The 20,728-nt window shown below is 44.4% G+C and overlaps 2 pseudogenes; both read left to right on the forward strand.

Annotated features, from left to right (window-relative positions):
• Nucleotides 1-3,463, forward strand: part of LOC122421271 — a 28,086-nt pseudogene extending 24,623 nt beyond the window's left edge.
• Nucleotides 3,464-3,758: 295 nt separating this feature from the next.
• Nucleotides 3,759-20,315, forward strand: LOC122421272 (annotated as a pseudogene).
• The last annotated feature ends 413 nt before the right edge of the window (nt 20,316-20,728 follow it).

Below are 20,728 nucleotides of genomic sequence, written 5' to 3' on the forward strand. Positions count from 1 at the left end.
GCAGACCACGGGCTCTAAAGCGCACGGGCTTCAGTAGCTGCAGCACTGTGGGCTGAGTAGCTGCGGCTCCTGGGCCCTAGAGCACCAGCTCAGCAGTTGTGGTGCATGGGCTTCACTGCTCCGAGGCATGTGGGATTGTCCCAGATCAAGGAGCGAACCCATGTCTCCTGGGCTGGCAGGCAGGTTCTTTACCAGTGAGCCACAAGGAAAGCCCAAGGGCAACTCTTATTCAGATAATTAATCGTAATTATGATACGTGCTCTAAAGCCAGCTTTGGGAACATAAAATAGGAAGTACTGACTTCCCCTGGTGGGTCGGTGAGGAAAAGCTTACCTGAAGCAGGGGCTTCTAAGCTATGACATCATGGACGAGTATAAGCCAGCCACTGGAAGGCGTGTTCCTTCAGAGGGAGAAGCAAGGGCAAAGCCTGAAGGTGGATTTGGCATGGCTCATCTTAGAAAGTAGAACTCTGGAAGACCTGGTTACAGAAGTCGTGTCCGACTCTTTGAGACCCCATGGACTATAGGCTACCAGGCTCCTCCATCCATTCATGGAATTTCCAGGCAAGAATACTGGAGTGGGTTGTCATTTCCTTCTCTAGAAGATAGCAGTGAAGAGCTCAGCTGGGCAGGGCCTTGACATGGGAAGGAGTCTGGGTTTGTCCTGCCTGCCAGGGTGGGGCTGGATGGGGGTGGTGGTGGGGATTGTGGGGGGAAGTTGAGAGGATCTCGACCTGCTCTGGCTTCTCTCTCTCCCCATTCTCCACTCTTTGACCCCATCCAGAGAAAATCCCAATGCCCAGAGTCCTCCTCCCTGGGGAGAAAGGTAGACCCCAGCATCACGTCCCTAGTCTTGAATTGCACGGGTGACTTCAGTGACCCAGGACTCCTAGCTCCTTGCAGTGCAAAGGCTTCTTCCCTCATTTCCTCTTCATGAGAGTCAGACGACACGTGGGGTGGGGGAGCTGAGGGTCAGTTTCTCCATCCATGAGTCCTTTCTGAATTTAGAGAGGGGCAGAGATGTGGCAAATAAACAGACAGATAAGGACAGAGGAGTGAGGAACACAGAGAAAGACAGGAGATATGATGGCAGAAAGAGAGTGAATGTGAGATAACAGAAGAAGGTAGAGGGTGAAGTGAAGTGAAGTGAAAGTCGCTCAGTCGTGTCTAAGTCTTTGCGACCCCATGGACTGTAAAGTCCATGGAATTCTCCAGGCCAGAATACTGGAGTGGGTAACCTTTCCCTCCTCCAGGGGATCTTCCCAACCGAGGGATTGAACCCAGGTCTCCTGCATTGCAGGTGGATTCTTTACCAGCTGAGCTGCAAGGGAAGCCCACGGTGGTAGGTGGAGGAGGGATAAAAGGTAGAGAAACAGTAAGACAGAGAGAGGAAAAGAGAAAGTGACATCAGGAGCAGTGAAGAGACCCTGAGGGAGAGAAGAGAGAACCGCACAGGGAAACTGAAAAATGAGAGAGCGCCGCAGAGAGGATCGGACAGACAGACAACGGGAGTGAAACTGATGGGAGAGGACAAGGGAGAGGAACAAGGAAGAGAAAAAGAGAAGACAGACAGAGGAACGGCGCCTGGCAGGAGTTAGAGCTGTATGAAAATACTGAGATGGCCAAGGGCAGAGAGGAAGAGCCAAAGGGTGTCCAGTTGCAAAGCCCCAGGGATGGGGAGGGCCAATGGGGAGGAAGCAGAAGTCAGGCTGTTTTGGAAGAGCCTGGTTGCAGAACTAGTTACTGGAGATGAATCAGCTGGGAGCTCCATTCCGAATACTTGTAAGCTTATGTATCCTAACTTGTAAATGTGCATAGAAGATGTGGGTTAAGTGTTACTCAAAATATTTTAACAAACACTAACTTCTTTACCTTCATAATAGCCCTACAAGATAGGTGCTGTTCTTCCCACATTAGACATAACAGGCATCAAAAATGTCAAGTCAGAAATATGCACCTGCCTATATGTGGAGGCTTCCCAGGTGGCACAGTGGTAAAGAATCAGCCTGCAAATGCAGGAGATACAAAGGATGTGGGTTTGATCCTTGGGTTGGGAAGATCCCCTGGAGTAGAAAATGCAACCTGCCATTTTCTTTTTTTTTTTAATTAATTTAAAAAATTAATTAACTTATTTTCATTGGAGGCTAATTACTTTACGATATTGTAGTGGTTTTTGCCATACATTGACATGAATCAGCCATGGGTGTTCATGTGTTTCCCCATCCTGAACCCCCCTCCCACCTCGCTCCCCATCCCATCCCTCAGGGTCATCCCAGTGCACTGGCCTTGAGCACGCTGTCTCATGCATCAAACCTGGACTGGCAATCTATTTCACATATGGTAATACACGTTTCAATGCTATTCTCTCAAATCATCCCACCCTCGCCTTCTCCCACAGAGTCCAAAAGTCTGTTCTTTACATCTGTGTCTCTTTTGTTGTCTCACATATAGGGTTATCATTACTATCTTTCTAAATTCCATATATATGTGTTAATATGCTATATTGGTGTTTTTCTTTCTGACTTACTTCACTCTGTATAATAGGCTCCAGTTTCATCCACCTCATTAGAACTGATTCAAATGCATTCTTTTTAATAGCTGAGTAATATTCCATGGTGTATATGTACAACAGCTTTCTTATCCATTTGTCTTCTGATGGACATCTAGGTTGCTTCCATGTCCTAGCTATTGTAAACAGCACTGTGATAAACATTGGGGTACACGTGTCTCTTTCAATTCTGGTTTCCTCCGTGTGTATGCCCAGCAGTGGGATTGCTGGGTCGTATGGCAGTTCTATTTCCAGTTTTTTAAGGAATCTCCACACTGTTCTCCATAGTGGCTGTACTAGTTTGCATTCCCACCAACAATGAAAGCGGGTTCCCTTTTCTCCACATCCTCTCCAGCATTTACTGTTTGTAGATTTCTGGATAGCAGCCATTCTGACCCGTGTGAGATGGTACCTCATTGTGGTTTTGATTTGCATTTCTCTGATAATGAGTGATGTTGAGCATCTTTTCATGTGTTTATTAACTATCTGTATGTCTTCTTTGGAGAAATGTCTGTTTAGTTCTTTGGCCCATTTTTTGTTTGGGTTGCTTATTTTTGTGGAATTGAGCTACATGAGCTGCTTGTATATTTTTGAGATTAACTCTTTGTAAGTTGCTTTGTTTGCTATTATTTTCTCCCATTCTAAAGGCTGTCTTTTCACTTTGCTTATAGTTTCCTTCGTTGTGTGAAAGAACTTCTCCATGGCCAGCCCCATGACCTCTGAGGACATCGACCAGACTCCCCAGGAGAGTGGAGTGGGCAAAGTGTCCCCAATCTACCAGATCCAGTTCCTGCCCTGTCAAAGAGGCTGAGGGAAGGTGATCAAGGATACCAGGGTCATGTGTGTCCCCACCTCTACCGAGAATGGCTGCTGGACTCTCTCCCTGTCTTCCTGCCTCTGAGGAGCCTGTGCTGTGATTCAGCATCCCTCCCCTCCATGGATGACATCTCCATGGCAAAGTCCCATCTGCATCTCCCCTCCTTCCATCCTTCTGCAACTTGGCTCAGGATCTCTCTGCACTTCTGTCTCCAAGGCCACAGCTCATCCTGAGTGACTTCTCGCCTCTTGAGAATAGCCACAGCCTCCCTTTCTCAACTCCTTGGGCTCCATGATCTGTGCATCCATGAGCTCACTTGAGTCCTTTCAGTAGTCCCATGCAGTGGGTACAGTGATCATGCCCATCATACAGATGAGTAAACAGAGGCCATGCAATGGCCAGCTTGATCCAAGGTCACCTGGCTAGTGAGTGGAGAAGCGAGATTCACACTCTGGTTCCCTGGCTCTTGAACTCAAACTCTTCACACAGCTCCTTTCTGTTCCCAAGATAGACTTTAAAGTGAAGATGAAGTTCACATCTGGTAGCAAACCAGTTTAAAGTGTATAATGAGGTGGCATTTAGTTCATTCACAATCCTGGCCATCATTTTCATCACCCAGAAGAAGACCCAGTACCCATTAGTAGTCAATCCCCATTTGCCCTTGCACTCAGCCCCTGGCAACATCAAATGCTTGCTATCTCCATGGATTTGCTATTCTGTACATTTCATATAAATAGATCATAAAATGTGTGGTCTTTCGTGTCTGGCTTCTTTCATTTAGTGTGGTGTTTTCGAGGTACATTGACACTGTAGACCATAGGTGTACACAGAGTGGACCCCCGACTTATTCATCTTCCTGCTTCTCCCACCTCCTTCCATCCATGAATGCCCCATCAGCCCATGCCCCCTGAGCTGTGTAGCTCTATATGGGGATCTTGAGTACCTGTCAGTTCAGTTCAGTCGCTCAGTCATGTCTGACTCTTTGCAACCCCATGGACTACAGCATGCCAAGCTTCCCTGTCCATCACCAACTCCCGTAGCTTACTCAAACTCATATCCATTGAGTCGGTGATGCCATCCAACGATCTCATCCTCTATTGTCCCCTTCTCCTCCTGCCTTCAATCTTTCTTATCATCAGGGTCTTTTCCAATGAGTCAGTTCTTCACATCAGGTGGCCAAAGTATTGGAGCTTCAGTATCAGTCCTTCCAATGAATATTCAGGACTGATTTCCTTTAGGATTGACTGGTTTGACCTCCTTGCCTATATTTCCTTTCTAATGCCCTGCCACCCAAATAATCTGAAGCCTGATATCCCTGGGGCAGGTGATGATCCCTGCCAGCTTAGTTGCGAACCGTTTATTGTCGTGTCACTAAAGAGCTTCGAAAAAGTGAGAATTCTCTTTCACACCTTCATGCCTGTTCCTTGAGGGAAAACCTGTTGTCTCAGTCATCACTCTACACTCAGCACCTGGAGAAGTGTGTGACAGGTGACAGGAATCTAAAATATTTGCTGAGTGGGCTTCCCTGGTGATCTAGTGGTTAAAATTCTATGCTTCCACTATAGGGGACTGGGTTACACCCCTGGTTGGGGAAAATCCCGCATGCCATGATGTGCAGCAAAATAACATAAGGTAAAACAAAATAAAATTTTCTGCAGGGAAAAAATGAATGAGTCAAGAAACCCACTGGGGCTTCCCTGGTCCCTCAGTGATAAAAGAATCTGCCTCCCAATGCAGGAGACGTGGGTTCAATCCCTGGTCCAAGGAGATCCCACATGCGGTGGGACCACAGCTACTGAGCCTGTGTTCTAGAGCCCAGGAGCTGCGATTACTGAGCCCACGTACCGCTGCTACTGAAGCCTGCACGTCTCAAACCCGAGCTCCCCAACAAGAGAGGGCACCGCAGTGAGAAGACCCCTGCACTGCCATCTCCTCCCCTCGACCCTCGCCCCTGCTCGCTGCAACTAGAGAAAAGAAGTGCAGCAAAGGGTCCAGCACAGCCAAAAATAAATAAATAAATAAAACTATTAAAAAAAAAAAAATACAACCCTCCAAACCCAGACCACACAGAGTTAGGTCTCCCATCAGACCCCACCTCCTCCTCCACATCTCACTTCTCACAGATGCCCATCCTCAGTGGGCACAGGACGCCCCACTTCTGCTGGCCAGCTAACCTCCGTTCTTCATGAAGCAATGCCACAAACCCATAAAACTGTCTGAGAGCTGCCCTTGAGGTGCCACCACCCTGCACCCAGCCTCCACAAGTTCCTGGAGCTGACACCTCCTCCCACCACCTTGGGGGATGTACTCTCCGCTCTAGGGCATCTCCCACCAAGACACCTCCAGCCTGTCAGGGGGCCCGTGGGGAGCTGGCTTGGGATCCACTGAGATGATAAACTTCATGGCCTCTGCAGCCCCTGCAAACTTTGGGCTCCCTCTTGTCTCTGGAGAGTTATCAGGAGCTCTGCCAAGGGAGGATCCTGGTACACCTTCCCCATCTATAGGGCAAAATAACAAACAGTGAAGCAGACTACCTTTAAGAGAGACAGCAGGATCGAAGGCAGGCACGGACGACGGCTCTCTCCACCATCCTGCTCCTCATTCTCTTCATTGGCCTCCTGCTTCTCTGGGGCCACCCTGCCTCCCCGGGGCCGCCTCCCCCCGGACCCTACCCTCTGCCCTTCCTGGGAAACGTCTTGCAAATGGACCACAAGGGCTTCCTCAAGTCATTGCAGGTGGTGAGATGGAAAGGGCAGGTGAGGGGTTGGGGGAAACAGAGGTGGGTAGATGGGAAACAGCTCAGAGGCTGCAAGGGAGCTGGGGGTCAAGTTTGGGTGTGACTTCCCAGGCTCCCTTGGAGACTATCTTCTTCCAGCCATGATCTGGCCCTAGATACACGATAGAGAAGCTACCAGAATTCTTATGAGAAGGAGTGGAGACAAGGTTGGATGGAGAGAGAAATTAAAAACAATTTTTTTAAATTATTTATTTTTGTTTGGAGGATAACTGGTTTACAATATTGTACTGGTTTTATTTTAAAAATTTATTGGAGTATAGTTGATTTACAGTGTTGCATTAGTCAGGCATACAGAAAAGTGATCCAGTTATATATATATATATACACACACATATATTTATTCTTTTTCAGATTCGTAATCCATATAGGTTATTACAGAATACTGAGTCCAGTTCCCTGTATTATACAAGTAGATCTTTGTTGGTGATCTACTTTGTATATAGTAGTATGTATGAATGTATTTTTTTAGGGTGTGTATATTAATCCCAAACTCCTAATTTATCCCACCTCACCACCCATGTTTCCTCTTCAGTAACCACAAATTTGTTTTCTACATCTGTGACTCTGTTATTGTTTGTAAATAAGTTCATTCGTATGATTTGTTAAAAAAAAAAAACTAGATTCTATATGAGTGCTATTATACGTTTGTCTTAATGTGTCTAACTTCACTTACTATGAAAATCTCTAGGTTCAACCATGTTGTTGCAAATAGCATTATTTCTTTTTTTAAATGGCTGGGTAATATTCCACTGTATATAAGTAACATATCTTCTTTACCAATCCTCCGTCAATGCACATTTAGGTTACTTCCCTTCATGGCTATTGCAAATATTGCTACAATCACATTGGGGGGCATGTATCTTGTTCTTTTTTTTAAAAAAAGACTTTCAATATAGTCCCCAGTACAGTTTAATAATATGTGCCAAATGAGTGTTCAAAAGTAGTCATAATAAAGATAGATGATAATAATTATCAATACTTTGAATGGTCTGGTGGAAGAGCTCATCCTTAATGCCTCTTGTGCAGTATTTTGTAATTGATTTTTATTGAAGTATAATTAATTTACAATGTTGGGTTAGTTTCTGCTGTTCAGCAAAATGAATCACTTACGCATACACATATATCCACTCTTTCTAAGATTTTTTTCCAAATAGGTTAGGTTATTATGGAGTATTGAGTAGAGTTCCCTGTGCTCTATAGTAGCTTCTTATCAGTTATCTATTTCTATATTAGTGTGTATATGTTAAATATATATATTTTATTGAGGTATAGTTGACTTACAATGTTTCAGGGGCACAGCAAAGTGATTCAGTTATACAGATACACATATATTACTTTCGAAATTATTTTTCATCATTGGTTACTGCAAAATATTGACTATAGTTCTCTATGCTATACAGTAAACCTTTGTTGCTTCTTGCAATCTATTTTTTAATTAGAAATCTAGCATTCTATTCATACTAAGTCAAACAAGTGGAATCGAAATGCCATAATTTTTTAGCTTAGGCAAAAAGTCACAAGTTTTCAAAAATATATATATTATACATATTATATATATATATATTTACACATAAGAAACTTTTCTACTACACTTGATAAGCTTTGAGAAAAAAGATAAAAAAAGAGAGGGAGACATTGAAGAACATAAATGAAATGAAATGGGAGCACTGGATATGAAATAGAAAAAGTGAAACAAATTAGATAAAGGTTGAAGATCATCATATAGTCCGGTTGTTTTTAAACATGGCTGCTCATTAGAAGCATATCTAGAGTAGTGTGTATATGTTAATCCTAGTCTCAATTTATCCCTCCCACCTGTTGTTGCTTGGTAAACATATGTTTGTTTTCTATATCTGTGACTTTAGTTTTATTTTTCAATTTTAATCAATTTTTTTGAAGTACAGATGATTTGCAATGTTGTATTACTTTCTTCTGTATAGCAAATTGAATCAGCCATATATACACATATATCCACTCTCTTTTAAACTACAATGCCATATGGGTCAATACCAAGTATTCGGTCGAGTTCCCTGTGCTATACAGTGAGTTCTTATAAGTTTTCTATTTTATATCTGTTGTTGTGGTTCAGTTGCCAAGCAGTGTCTCACTCTGCGACCCCATGGACTGCAGCACGCCAGGCCTCCCTGTCCCTCATTATCTCCTGGAGTTTGCCCAAGTTCATGTCCATTGAATCAGTGATGCAATCACTGATTGCATCCAACCATCTCATCCTTTGCCACCCTCATCTCCTTTTGCCATTGATCTTTCCCATCATCAGGGTCTCTTCCAATGAATTGGCTCTTCGCATCAGGTGGCCAAAGTATTGGAGCTTTAGCTTCAGCATCAGTCCTTCCAATGAATGTTCAGGGTTGATTTCCCTTAGGATTGAAAGGTTTCATCTCCTTGTAGTCCAAGGAACTCAAGAGTCTTCTCCAGCACCACAATGCAAAAGCATCAATTCTTTGATGCTCAGATTTTTTTATGGTCCCAACTCTCACATCCATATATGACTACTGGAAAAATCATAGCTTTGACCATACAGACCTTTTTTGGCAAAGTGATGTCTTTGCTTTTTAATATGCTGTCTAGGCCTGTCATGGCTTTTCTTCCAAGAAGAAAGTGTCTTCAAATTTCATGGCTGCAGAGGCCATCCACAGTAATTTTGGAGACCAAGAAGAGAAAATCTGTCACTGCTTCCACTTTCCCCCTGTCTATTTGTGATGAAATGATGGGACCAGATGCCATGATCTTAGATTTTTGAATATTGAGTTTTAAGCCTACTTTTTACTCTCCTATTTCACTTTCATCAAGAGGCTCTTTAGTTTCTCTTTGCTTTCTGCCATTAGGGTGGTATCATCAACATATCTTGGGTTATTGATATTGAAAGATTGTTGTTGAGTCATGAAAGATGCTGGGATTCTTGGCCTCTGGAAGAGAGGAATTCAATCTGGGGCCAGGGACAAGGCTTGATCACTCAGAGCTTTTGTGTAATAAAGTTTTATTAAAGTGTAAAAGAGATAGAGAAGGCTTCTGACATAGACACCAGAAGGGGGCAGAAAGAGTCCCTCCATGCTAGCCTTTAACAGGAAGTTATATACCTACTGGGCTTCCCATGTGGCTCAGCTGGTAAAGAATCCACCTGCAATGTGGGAGACCTGGGTTCGATTCCTCGGTGGGGACAATCACCTGGAGAAGGTTACCCACTCCAGTATTCTGGCCTAGAGAATTCCATGGACCGTAGTTTATGGGGTTGCAAAGAGTCAGACACAACTGAGTGACTTTCACTTCACTTCACTTCACTTATATACCTACTAGCAGGCTGTTAATTAGAGAAAGGAAATACTCATAACTCAGAGAGTGGCACCAAGTCCCCTCACCCACAACATGCATTTTGAGATAACATTGGTGCAGGGTGAGTCATAAAATCACCATAAAATGATTGACATGAATCTTGAAGTAAGGCAGGTTTCCAAGCAAATAGATAGTCTCATTAACATAGCTTAAGATAACATAATTATGTTCTCTTAAGGAAAATAAACTGGTTTGTTGAGTAAAATACGCTGGTATGTCAAGTCGGTTCTGAGTCTTAGGTGGAACTGACTTGAAGAAACACAGAATCTAAGGTAAATACATAGTTAATTAGCATAGCTTAAGAAAAACATTTCCATAAGAAAAATGCATTGGTTAGCTCAAGGTCTGAAAAGTTAAGTTCAGGTGGAACCAGGTGTCATCATGGCAACACAGAATTTTAAAAGAAATCTTTTAATTTTGTACAGAGAAGGAAAAAATATCTGACACTTGTAGTTTGTTTCCCCCTGCCACTTAAGAGTGGAGAAGGCAATGGCACCCCACTCCAGTACTCTTGCCTGGAAAATCCCATGGATGGAGGAGCCTGGTAGGCTGTGGTCCATGGGGTCGCTAAGAGTCAGACACAACTGAGAGACTTCACTTTCACTTTTCACTTTCATGCATTGGAGAAGGAAATGGCAACCCACTCCAGTGTTCTTGCCTGGAGAATCCCAGGGATGGGGGAGCCTGGTGGGCTGCCATCTATGGGGTCGCACAGAGTCAGACACGGCTGAAATGACTTAGCAGCAGCAGCAGCCACTTAAGAGAGAGATAAAAAACATCTGACACTTGCAGCCTGTTTCCTCCATTTGGAGACCTCCAGTCTTCTTCCTGTTACCCTCTCAGATATTTCTCCTGGCTCTTGATTTCTGCTTGTGATTCATCCAGTTTGGCATTTAGCATGATGTACTCTGCATAAAAGTTAAATAAACATGCTGATAATATCTAACTTTTTCATACTCCTTCCCGATTGTGAAAAAGTCCGTTGTTTCATGTAAGGTTCTAACTGTTGTTTCTTGACCTGCATATGGGTTTCTCAGGAGACAGGCAAGATGGTCTAATATTCCCATTTCTTTAAGAATTTCCCATGGTTTGTTATGATCCACACAATCAAAGGCTTTTGTGTAGTCAATGAAGCAGAAGTAGATGCTTTTCTAAAATTCCCTTGCTTTTTCTATGATCCAATGAATGTTGGCAATTTGATGTCTTGTTCCTCTGCCTTTTCTAAACCCAGCTTGTACATCTGGAAGTTCTCAATCTTTCTGACTTACGTTTTTTCTGGACATATCTCCAAGAATGGGATTGTTGGGTCATATGGCAACTATGTATTTTGTTTACTGAAGAACATCCATACTGTTCCCCATACTGGTTACACCAATTTACATTCTCACCAACAGTGTAGGAGGGTTCCCTTTGGAGAGAGACATTTGAATAGACTTGAGACTTTGAGCTGTGATGCTGTTTAGGTTAGGAGGGAAAGATTCTACAGCTTGGATGTGCGGAGTATCTGTAAATTTTAAAAGCAAAACTGGGAAGTCTCGGGGTAAAGCCAAGAGAGGAGGATGCTTGGGGTCAGGTGATATATATGAGGCTAGGAGGAGACCACAGAGTTCCAGTCTCAGCTCTTCCCTGTTGGGGCTGCAGTCTGAAGGTTAGGTTAACTGGGAGGTATGATGCAGGGGTGAAGTGGAGATCCTTCTCTTGAGTCAGAGAGTGAGACCTGGACTCTGCCCCCACAGCTTCAGGAGAAATACAGGATGTCTTTACCGTCTACCTTAGGTCTTGGCCCACTGTCATCCTGTGGGGGTACGAGGCTATGAGGGAGGTCCTGGTGGATCAGGCCGAGGCATTCTCTGACTGAAGGCATGTCACCATCATTGACCCTGTCCTCCAGGAAACAGGTGAGTAGGAGGATGAAGGTGAGGATTAGGGAGAGGAGGAGGGACCATCCCATGTGCCTTCAAAACCTTCCTTCCACGCCCCACCATCAGGTCTGGTCTTGCCAGTGGGAAGTCATGGAAGGTTCTACAGCGATTCTCTGTGACCACCATGAAGGACTTTGGGATGGGGAAGCGGACTATTGAGGGACGAATCAAGAAGGAGGCTCAGTGTCTGGTGGAGGAGCTTTGGAAATTCCAGGGTGAGTGCAAGCTGGGTAGAGGTGGGGATGAGATGGGGTGAGAGAGAGAGGGAGAGGGCATATGACTGGTAAAGATAGATCCAGGGACAAAGACAGAGAGAGGCAGAAACAGGTTCAGATAAAGAGAGGAGAAGGAGATAGAGATAGAAAAAGAGAAAGAGGATGAGGAAAAACAGAGAGAGACAGAGACTAGCAAAGAGAGAGGGAGAGGCAGAGAAAGTAGACAGAAGCACAGAGAGCATAGACAGAGAGAAACACAGCAAAAGCAAGACAGATATGGAGAAGGTGACACAATAAATCTAGGAACAGAAACTGCAAGGAAAAGTGAAAGAAAAAAGTAAAGAGAGTAGGGAGTTATTAAAGTCAGGGACACAGAATGTCAATGAGGTTAAGGAGAGGGGCTACAAGATGTGGCAAGAGAACAGAGAAGAAGGAGTGAGTCTGAAAGAAAGAGTGAATGAAAAGACCAGAGAAAGTCAGCCCAAGACAGAGACCAAGAAAATCAACAAGAGACCCAGAGATGGAGACTTTCAGAAAGAAAATCTTAGAAACGAATGAAAGCCCAGTCAGCCAAGAGAAAGACAAACTAATCAAAGAAGCTAGGATGAGATGGCACCAGCCAGGATGAGATGGCACCAGCCAGGTCAGAGCCAACCAGAAGGACTGTGCAGGGGACCCCTCCTCACTATGACAGACCTCTCTCCTCAGGGGCCTACCTGGATCCTCATTTCCTCTTTAACTCCATCAGTGCCAACATCGTCTGCTCCGTTGTCCTTGGTGAGCACTTTAATTACCAGGACCCTAGATTATTACAGCTGCTACATTTAATGAATGAAATCTTCATCATTCTCTACTCCTCCTATGCCCAGGTGAGGTATCAAATGCATGGTGGGCCAGCAATCTGGGTGGGTGGACCCCAGGAAGAGATCAAATACTTTCTGTCCTGAACACTAAACACGGAAGGTATAACCCCTGCCCCCACCCAGGTGAGGCCATCCGTCAGTTTGGGGGTCAGAATCAGGCCTTGGACAAGGACGGGCTTCAAGAGAAGAAAGCTCAGCAGATGTGAGAGTGACTGAAGCTGGGTACAGGGGTCTATGCACCACTGTTTGCATCTGTGTGTGTGTGTTGGAGTGTGTGTGAGTGTGTGTGTGTGCATGTTCAGGTATGAGGTACACTCTCCAAGTCCACAGGGTGAATGACGCCCTTTAGATGTTGCTTGTACAGCTCAGAACATCAACACCCACAGAACCAGCCCAGTGAGTACAATCGGTTCTGTGCCTTGTCTGCTGCCCTGTAGGTGTTTGAGATCTTCCCAGGCATCTTGAAACACTTTCCTGGCACACACACTTGCTTGTACAGCATGATTCAAGAAGTGAAAGATTTTATCACTGAGAACAGGGAAGGCACCAGAAGATGCTGGACCCCAGTGGCCCTAAGGACTTCATTGATTCCTTTCTGCTCCTCATGGACAAGGTAAGGCCTGCCCCCGATGGGTGTTGGGGATGGGAAAGACAGCAATGGAAATCATACTGACATTGAACTAATATCTTTGGGTGTGATGTACATGTTCTTTAAATGTTGAAATACTTCCCTATGGATTAGCAAGAAAGCCAAAGATCCAACCTCTCAGCAGAGCCCCCCACCTTTCCTTCCTATACCTCCTCAACACTTCCTTCCAGCAGCCTTTAAAGAGATGGTAACTAAGCAGTTAACATGTGTCCAGTAAGCTTTCCCTGAGACACAGCTCTCTCCTTCCCCCAGTTGTGACAGAGTCAAGTCTGTCCTGATTGGTCAAGCTCCATGTATATTCAGATTGATAGAGGCCAATGTCTGTTCTTGGAGAAGGAAATGGCAACCCCCTTCAGTACTCTTGCCTGGAAAAACCCATGGACAAAGAAGCCTGGTAGGCTACAGTTGATGGGCTCGCAGAGCCGGACACGACTGAGTGACTTCACTTTGTTTCACTTAATGTCTGTTCTGATTGGTCTGACAAGTGCCATACCAGTTGTTAAATATGGACAAGGCAAGGGCTGCCCCAGGGGAGCCAGAAAGAGAGTGATGGACACACTACTGACATTGAGCTAGTATCTTTGTGTGGGATGTATGTGTTCTTTAAATATTGAAACACTTTCCTAAGGATTAGCAAGCAGTCCATGGTCCAATCCCTCCCCTCTATTCCTCCCTAATCCTCTCAAAGCCTTTCTTTTGGAATGCCTTTAAAGAGATTATGACAAAGGAGTTAACATGTGGTCAAGTAAGCTTACTCTGAGATGGATCTCACTCCTTCCCCCAATTCTGACAGGCACAGATCCGAGTCTGTGCTGACTAGTGAGAGGCCCACGTCTGTTCTAAATGATGGAGACCAACATTCGTTCTGGCAAGTGCCTAATAGTTTTTATATATCTTCAGCATCATCCCTGGAATGTCAGCTGTAAGGGCCAATCAGAAGTGCAATGACACCCAAGGACAGAGAGAATCAACAATAGAAAATCAATGACATCAACAAATTAACCTCTAACTTTCATTGAGCTTATCATATATTATCAAAACCACTCCATGAGGATGCGCTAAGGCACTGAGAGGTTATATTCCTTGCCCAAATACACACTGATGGTAAATGTTAGGGCCCAAATTTGAAATCCAGGCACTTTCGCTCTGGAGTTCACCCATTTGGTACCTTGTTGGGCATGATTAGAGAAAAAAAAGGTTCAAGAAAAACAATAACTGGCACAGAGGAACATGATGCTGGTAGGGAGATAAGAAGACTCACAAACTGGGAATTTCTGCAGGGGGAAATGTTAAGAATCACCCATCCCCATCTCTAGGAGCACTCAGATCCTGAGAGTGAGTTTCGCCAGCAGAATCTCGTTCACATGGTGTTCTCACTGTTCTTTGCTGGTACAGAGACCTCCAGCTCCACACTCTGCTTTGGGTTTCTACTCCTCCTTAAGAACCCTGATGTCTTAGGTGAGCTGGGCATATGGGAGGTGGAGGCCGGGGAGGAATGAGGATCTCTAAGGCCATGCTGGAATGCTGACAGGCTAAGACAGATAACGTCTGTCCTGAGCGATCTGGGGGAAAAAAACAAAATCACCCCTAGAGGGCTTCCCTGTAGCTCAGCTGGGAAAGAATCCTTCTGCAATGGGGGAGACCTGGGTTGGAACCCTGCGCTGGGAAGATCCCCTGGAAGAGGGCATGGCAACCCACTCCAATATTCTTGCCTGGAGAATCCCCATGGACAGAGGAGTCTGGTGGGCTATAGTCCATGGGATTGCAAGGAGTCATACGTGACTGAGCAACTAAGCACAGCACACAGGCACTTGTAACTTGTAATAAAAGTTTGCTAGGGACAAAGCTCTTTAAAGTTGACAAAGCACTTTAGGATTTACTTTACAAAGAATTTTTCATGCAGGCAAGCACCGTCTGGAGTAGACATGTTTGTACTTATGAAGTGTTTTGCAATCTGCCCTGAGAGATGGTAAGGTGCCTGGTGGTTTGCAAAGAATGCTCCTGATGTAAAGCATTACCTTTTGCAGTGCATTTTGCTGTCTACTAAAGTACAGGATTCTCGCCAACTACTCTTTTCCTTGGACTAAGAATTTGACTTTTTCACATATATTGCAATTTACATGGAGAAGGAAATGGCCAATTTACAACTAATTAAAAAGCCCCTCCATTGGTTCTCAGCTGATGGTCTGCAGATCAGACTTGGAGATCCTCTCACCTCATCAGACTCCATTCTTTCATAGGGATGAATTTAAGGCCAGCCTGAGGGAATGACTTATCTAAAATCACATAGCACATGAGTGAGACAAAAGGCGATGACACCAGTTTCATCTAGAACTCATTTTTAGTTGGAAAAGCAAAAAGCACCGTTAAGTGTTGAATGAATTTCCACCCACCCGTCCTTACCCAAGTTACCCCCTGTCATAACTAGAGTAGAAACATCAGACAAGACTTCTCCACAAACAAGCTTCTGATATCTTTTTTGATGCTTTCATTGAGAGGAATGATAACCCAACATCTTAGAAAAGAATTTACAAGACCCTCTCATCAGTCTGCAGGTCATTTTCAGGTCACTTGGTTGAGTCCACTATTATGGGCATTTACTGACATAACCTCCTCCCACCTGAACTGTTCTCAGAGAAAGTCCAGGCAGAAATCGACAGAGTGATTGGTGCACACCGTCTCCCAGCTCTGGAAGATCGGCCAAAAATGCCTTATACAGATGCCGTCATCCACGAGATTCAGAGATTCAGTGACCTAGTCCCTGTTGGTGTCCCCCACTCTGTCATCAAGGACACTCACTTCCGTGGATATTACCTCCCTAAGGTGAGACCAGCAGGGTCACAAATCTTGATTGTAGGTGCTGTCTGCCTCCAATCCTATGGTTCATATCCGGTTTTGGACTATGATAAGAATTTTCATTTCCAGATTTCTATGGAAGAGAAGAGATTTTAGAAATATACTGAAGTCTTCTTTCTTTTTCTCAGTCATACTTATTACCTTTACAAGATATTAGGTTTGCTGGAGAAAATAGAATATACTTTTGAAGCTTGTTATACAGTAGAGTTGGTTTTTTAAATCCTTTTAAAATCATTTCTTCTTAATGTTTATATGAATCCATGTGTTTATGTATACCCATACACACAATGTTTGGCTCATACTGTGACAGTCACTTTGCAACTGAGTGACCTTGTCTTTCTATGCATCTAGCACAATTTGGTAGAAGGCAGTGGCAACCCACTCCAGTGTTCTTGCCTGGAAAATCCCATGGATGGGGGAGCCTGATAGGCTGCAGTCCATGGGGTCCCACAGAGTAGGACACGACTGAATCAACTTAGCAGCAGCAGCAGCAGCACAATTTGCAATTTGTGTGTGTGTGTGCCTTTCTTTTTTTTAATATAACAGTTTGTTGTAGATATATTGTTCAGGTCAATGCCTATGGTTACAACTCATTTTTTTTTTTTTTTTTTGTAGTAGCTTACATTGCTGAGTATAGGTGTACCTAGAGGTGATATTCACAGTATTGAATCACCCAATGAACAGCAGTGAAAGTGAGAAATGGACTTAAGGGACTTCCTCAGCGATCAATGCAAAGAAATAGAGGAAAACAATAGAATGGGAAAAACTAGCGATCTCTTCAAGAAAATTAGAGATACCAAGGGAAAACTTCATGCAAAGATGGGCTCAATAAAGGACAGAATTGGTAGGGACCTAACAGAAGTAGAAGATGTTAAGAATACTTGGCAAGAATACACGGAAGAACTGTACAGAAAAGGTCCTCATGACCCAGATAATCACGATGGTGTGATCACTCACCTAGAGCCAGACATCCTGGAATGTGAAGTCAAGTGGGCCTTAAGAAGCATCACTATGAACAAAGCTAGTGGAGGTGATGGAATTCCAGTTGAGCTATTTCAAATCCTGAAAGATGATGCTTTGAAAGTGCTGCACTCAATATGCCAGCAAATTGGGAAAACCCAGCAGTGGCCACAGGACTGGAAAAGGTCAGTTTTCATTCCAATCCCTAAGAAAGGCAATCCCAAAGAATGCTCAAACTACCACACAATTGCACTCATCTCACACACTAATAAAGTGATGCTTAAAATTCTCCAAGCCAGGCTTCAGCAATACATGAACCGTGAACTTCTGGATGTTCAAGTTGGTTTTAGAAAAGGCAGAGGAACCAGAGATCAAATTGCCAACATCTGCTGGATCATTGAAAAAGCAAGAGAGTTCCAGAAAAACATATATTTCTGCTTTATTGACTATGCCAAAGCTACTGACTGTGTGGATCACAATAAACTGTGGAAAATTCTGAAAGAGACCACCTGACCTGCCTCTTGAGAAACCTATATGCAGGTCAGGAAGCAACAGTTAGAACTGGACATGGAACAACAGACTGGTTTCAAATAGGAAAAGGAGTACGTCAAGGCTGTATATTGTCACCCTACTTGTTTAACTTATATGCAGAATACATCATGAGAAATGCTGGGCTGGAGGAAGCACAAGCTGGAATCAAGATTGCCAGGAGAAATATCAATAACCTCAGATATGCAGATGATACCACCACCCTTATGGCAGAAAGTGAAGAAGAACTAAAGATCCTCCTGATGAAAGTGAAAGAGGAGCATCAAAAGTTGGCTTAAAGCTCAACATTCAAAAAACTAAGATCATGGCATCTGGCCCCATCACTTCATGGCAAATAGATGGGAAACAGTGGAAACAGTGGTTGACTTTATTTTTCTGGGCTCCAAAATCACTGCAGATGGTGATTGCAGCCAAGAAATTAAAAGACGCTAACTCCTTGGAAGGAAAGTTATGACCGACCTAGACAGCATATTAAAAAGCAGAGACAATACTTTGTCAACAAAGATCCATCTAGTCAAGGCTATGGTTTTTCCAGTGGTCATGTATGGATGTGACAGTTGGACTGTGAAGAAAGCTGAGCGCCCCAAAATTGATGCTTTTGAACTGTGGTGTTGGAGAAGACTCTTGAGAGTCCCTTGGGCTGCAAGGAGATCCAACCAGTCCATCCTAAAGCAGATCAGTCCTGGGTGTTCATTGGAAGGACTGATGCTGAAGCTGAAACTCCAATACTTTGGCCACCCGATGCGAAGAGCTGACTCATTGGAAAATACCCTGATGCTGGGAAAGATTGAGGGCAGGAGGAGAAGGGGATGACAGAGGATGAGATGGTTGGATGGCATCATCAACTCAATGGACATGAGTTTGGGTGGACTCCGCTAGTTGGTGATGGACAGGGAGGCCTGGTGTGCTGCGGTTCGTGGGGTCGCAAAGAGTCAGACACGACCGAGCAACTGAACTGAACTGAACTGAACTGAGCGGAATGAACAGCACCCATCAGGTTATATTCTAGCCCCAGTACTGGAGTCAGTTCTTTATAGGGCTCTGTTGAGTCCGATGTGAGCCTTTTAGTTGATGGATCATAAAGAAGACCAAGGGATCTTGAGGATGAGGGATCAGGGTGGTTGGTGAGGATACCTGGAGGGATGGGACACTAGTAACCAAATGGGGGGAGTCATTTCAACATTCCTGCCACCAACTATAGAGCCACACAGTGGGCGAAGCTCATTATCAGCTGTGGAGGCACCATAATGGATTCAGCCACTCTTTGTTGATGGCCATTTGAATCCACTTGTCTTCGATGTCCTCTTAGTGCATTACCGTGTACCCCATCTTGAGCTCTGCCCTCCAAGACCCACGCCACTTTCAGAGCTCTTCCTCTGCTTGACCTCCCTTCTGCAGAACTTCTCCTGGGTTCTCCCAAGACCCCAGAAGACAACGACCTTATGCTGTAGGCAAATGTGGCAGGGAGGCCGCCCACTGTGTTCCAGGTCTGCTTCCTGCCCCACAGGGGAGGGGCACAGTGAGAAGTGGATCATTTCCCCTCAGAGTCCTTCCATCCAGCCCCTGCCTCTGTCCAAAATTAACATGTGCAGGTTCCTGACTCCTCTCTGCTCACTCTCTTAGTGGAAGTCTATTCTCTGGTCTCTCCTTCATCCAGCCTGCTATAGTCACCACTCATCCCCAGATGGCCCGCTCTGTTGACTGACAATATTTCAGGGTCAAGAAATATCTTCAAAAACTTAGTGTTACCACTACCCTTGGGCTTCCCAGGTGGCACAAGTGGTAAAGAACCCACCTACCAATGCAGGAGACATAAGAGACTGAGTTTGATCCCTGGGTCAAGAAGATCCCCTGAAGGAAGGCATGGCAATCTATTGCAGTATTCTTGCCTGGAGAATCCCAGGGACAGAGGAGCCTGGTAGGCTACAGTACTTAGGGCTGCAAAGAGTTAGACATTCTGAAGCAACTCAGCATACAAGCACTACTGCCCCTAGCACAGTTAGGGTAACTGAGGCACCAACGGAGGGCAAGATTTAGATCCAAGCTTACTGGAGAAGGAAATGGGGGACCCACTCCAGTACTCTTGCCTGGAGAATCCCATGGACAGAGGAGCTTGGCAGGCTATAGTCCATGGGGTCGCAAAGAGTCAGACACGACTGAGCTACCTCACTTTACCCAGAACAGCAGCATCAGTACCAGGTCCTGCGCTTCCCTCCCTTGTCTCCATCTACTCTGCACATCCCTGCCCTTCTCCTGCCTCCTTGAATTGAATTGTCTTGTTCAGCCCTCAACTGCTGTGCTACGTGACTTAATACATCCATTATTTCTCTGACTTTACCCATGACAACCAGTGAACCATTGTCTTTCTGGACAATGGTTATGTCTGCTGCCTTGTTTCCCTGTCTCTTATTTAGGTAAAATGCACATATTGTAAAATTAACCATAAGCATTTTAAGGTGTCCATTTCCATGGCATTTTGTACAATCATAATGTTGTGTAACCATCAATTCTATCTATTCCAAAACATTTTCATAACCCCATAACAAACTCCATCCCACACATCAATATAAATTGGCCATCACAATACTGTAAAGTAATTATCCTCCAATTAAAATTAATAAATAATTTTTTAAAAAACTCCATCCCATTAAGATTTCAGGTCCTGATTCTTTTTTCTCATAGGCCCCTGAAAAACATCAGAATGCTTTTTTGTGTGTATGAATTTACCTATTCTGGAAATTGCATATAAATGGCATTATACAATAAGTGACTATCTCTGGCTCTTTCATTTACCATAATGTTTTCAAGGTTCATCCACATTGTAGCAGATAATAGTACGTCATTTGTTTAATGGCTGACTAGTATTCCATTGTGTGGAAATACATTTTGTGTCTTCTTTCATCAGTTGACTGACATGTTGATTGTTCCACCTTTTGTCTACTGTGGAGAGGTATGTCCATGTGCAAGCGTTGTAGCACTGCAGTGAAGGGTCCCAGGTTCCACATCTGTTTCATTTCCTTACTGAAACACTTTCCACACTTACTCTTTTTTTAAACTTTTTACTTTGTATTGGGGTATCCCTGGTGACTCACAAGATGAAGAATCAGCCTGCAATGTGGGATACCCAGGTTCAATCCGTGAGTTGGGAAGATCCCCTGGAGAAGGGGATGGCCACCCACTCCAGTATGCTTGCCTGGAGAAT

Source organism: Cervus canadensis, chromosome 18 (assembly GCF_019320065.1).
Source record: "Cervus canadensis isolate Bull #8, Minnesota chromosome 18, ASM1932006v1, whole genome shotgun sequence".
NCBI classification, from domain to species: domain Eukaryota; kingdom Metazoa; phylum Chordata; class Mammalia; order Artiodactyla; family Cervidae; genus Cervus; species Cervus canadensis.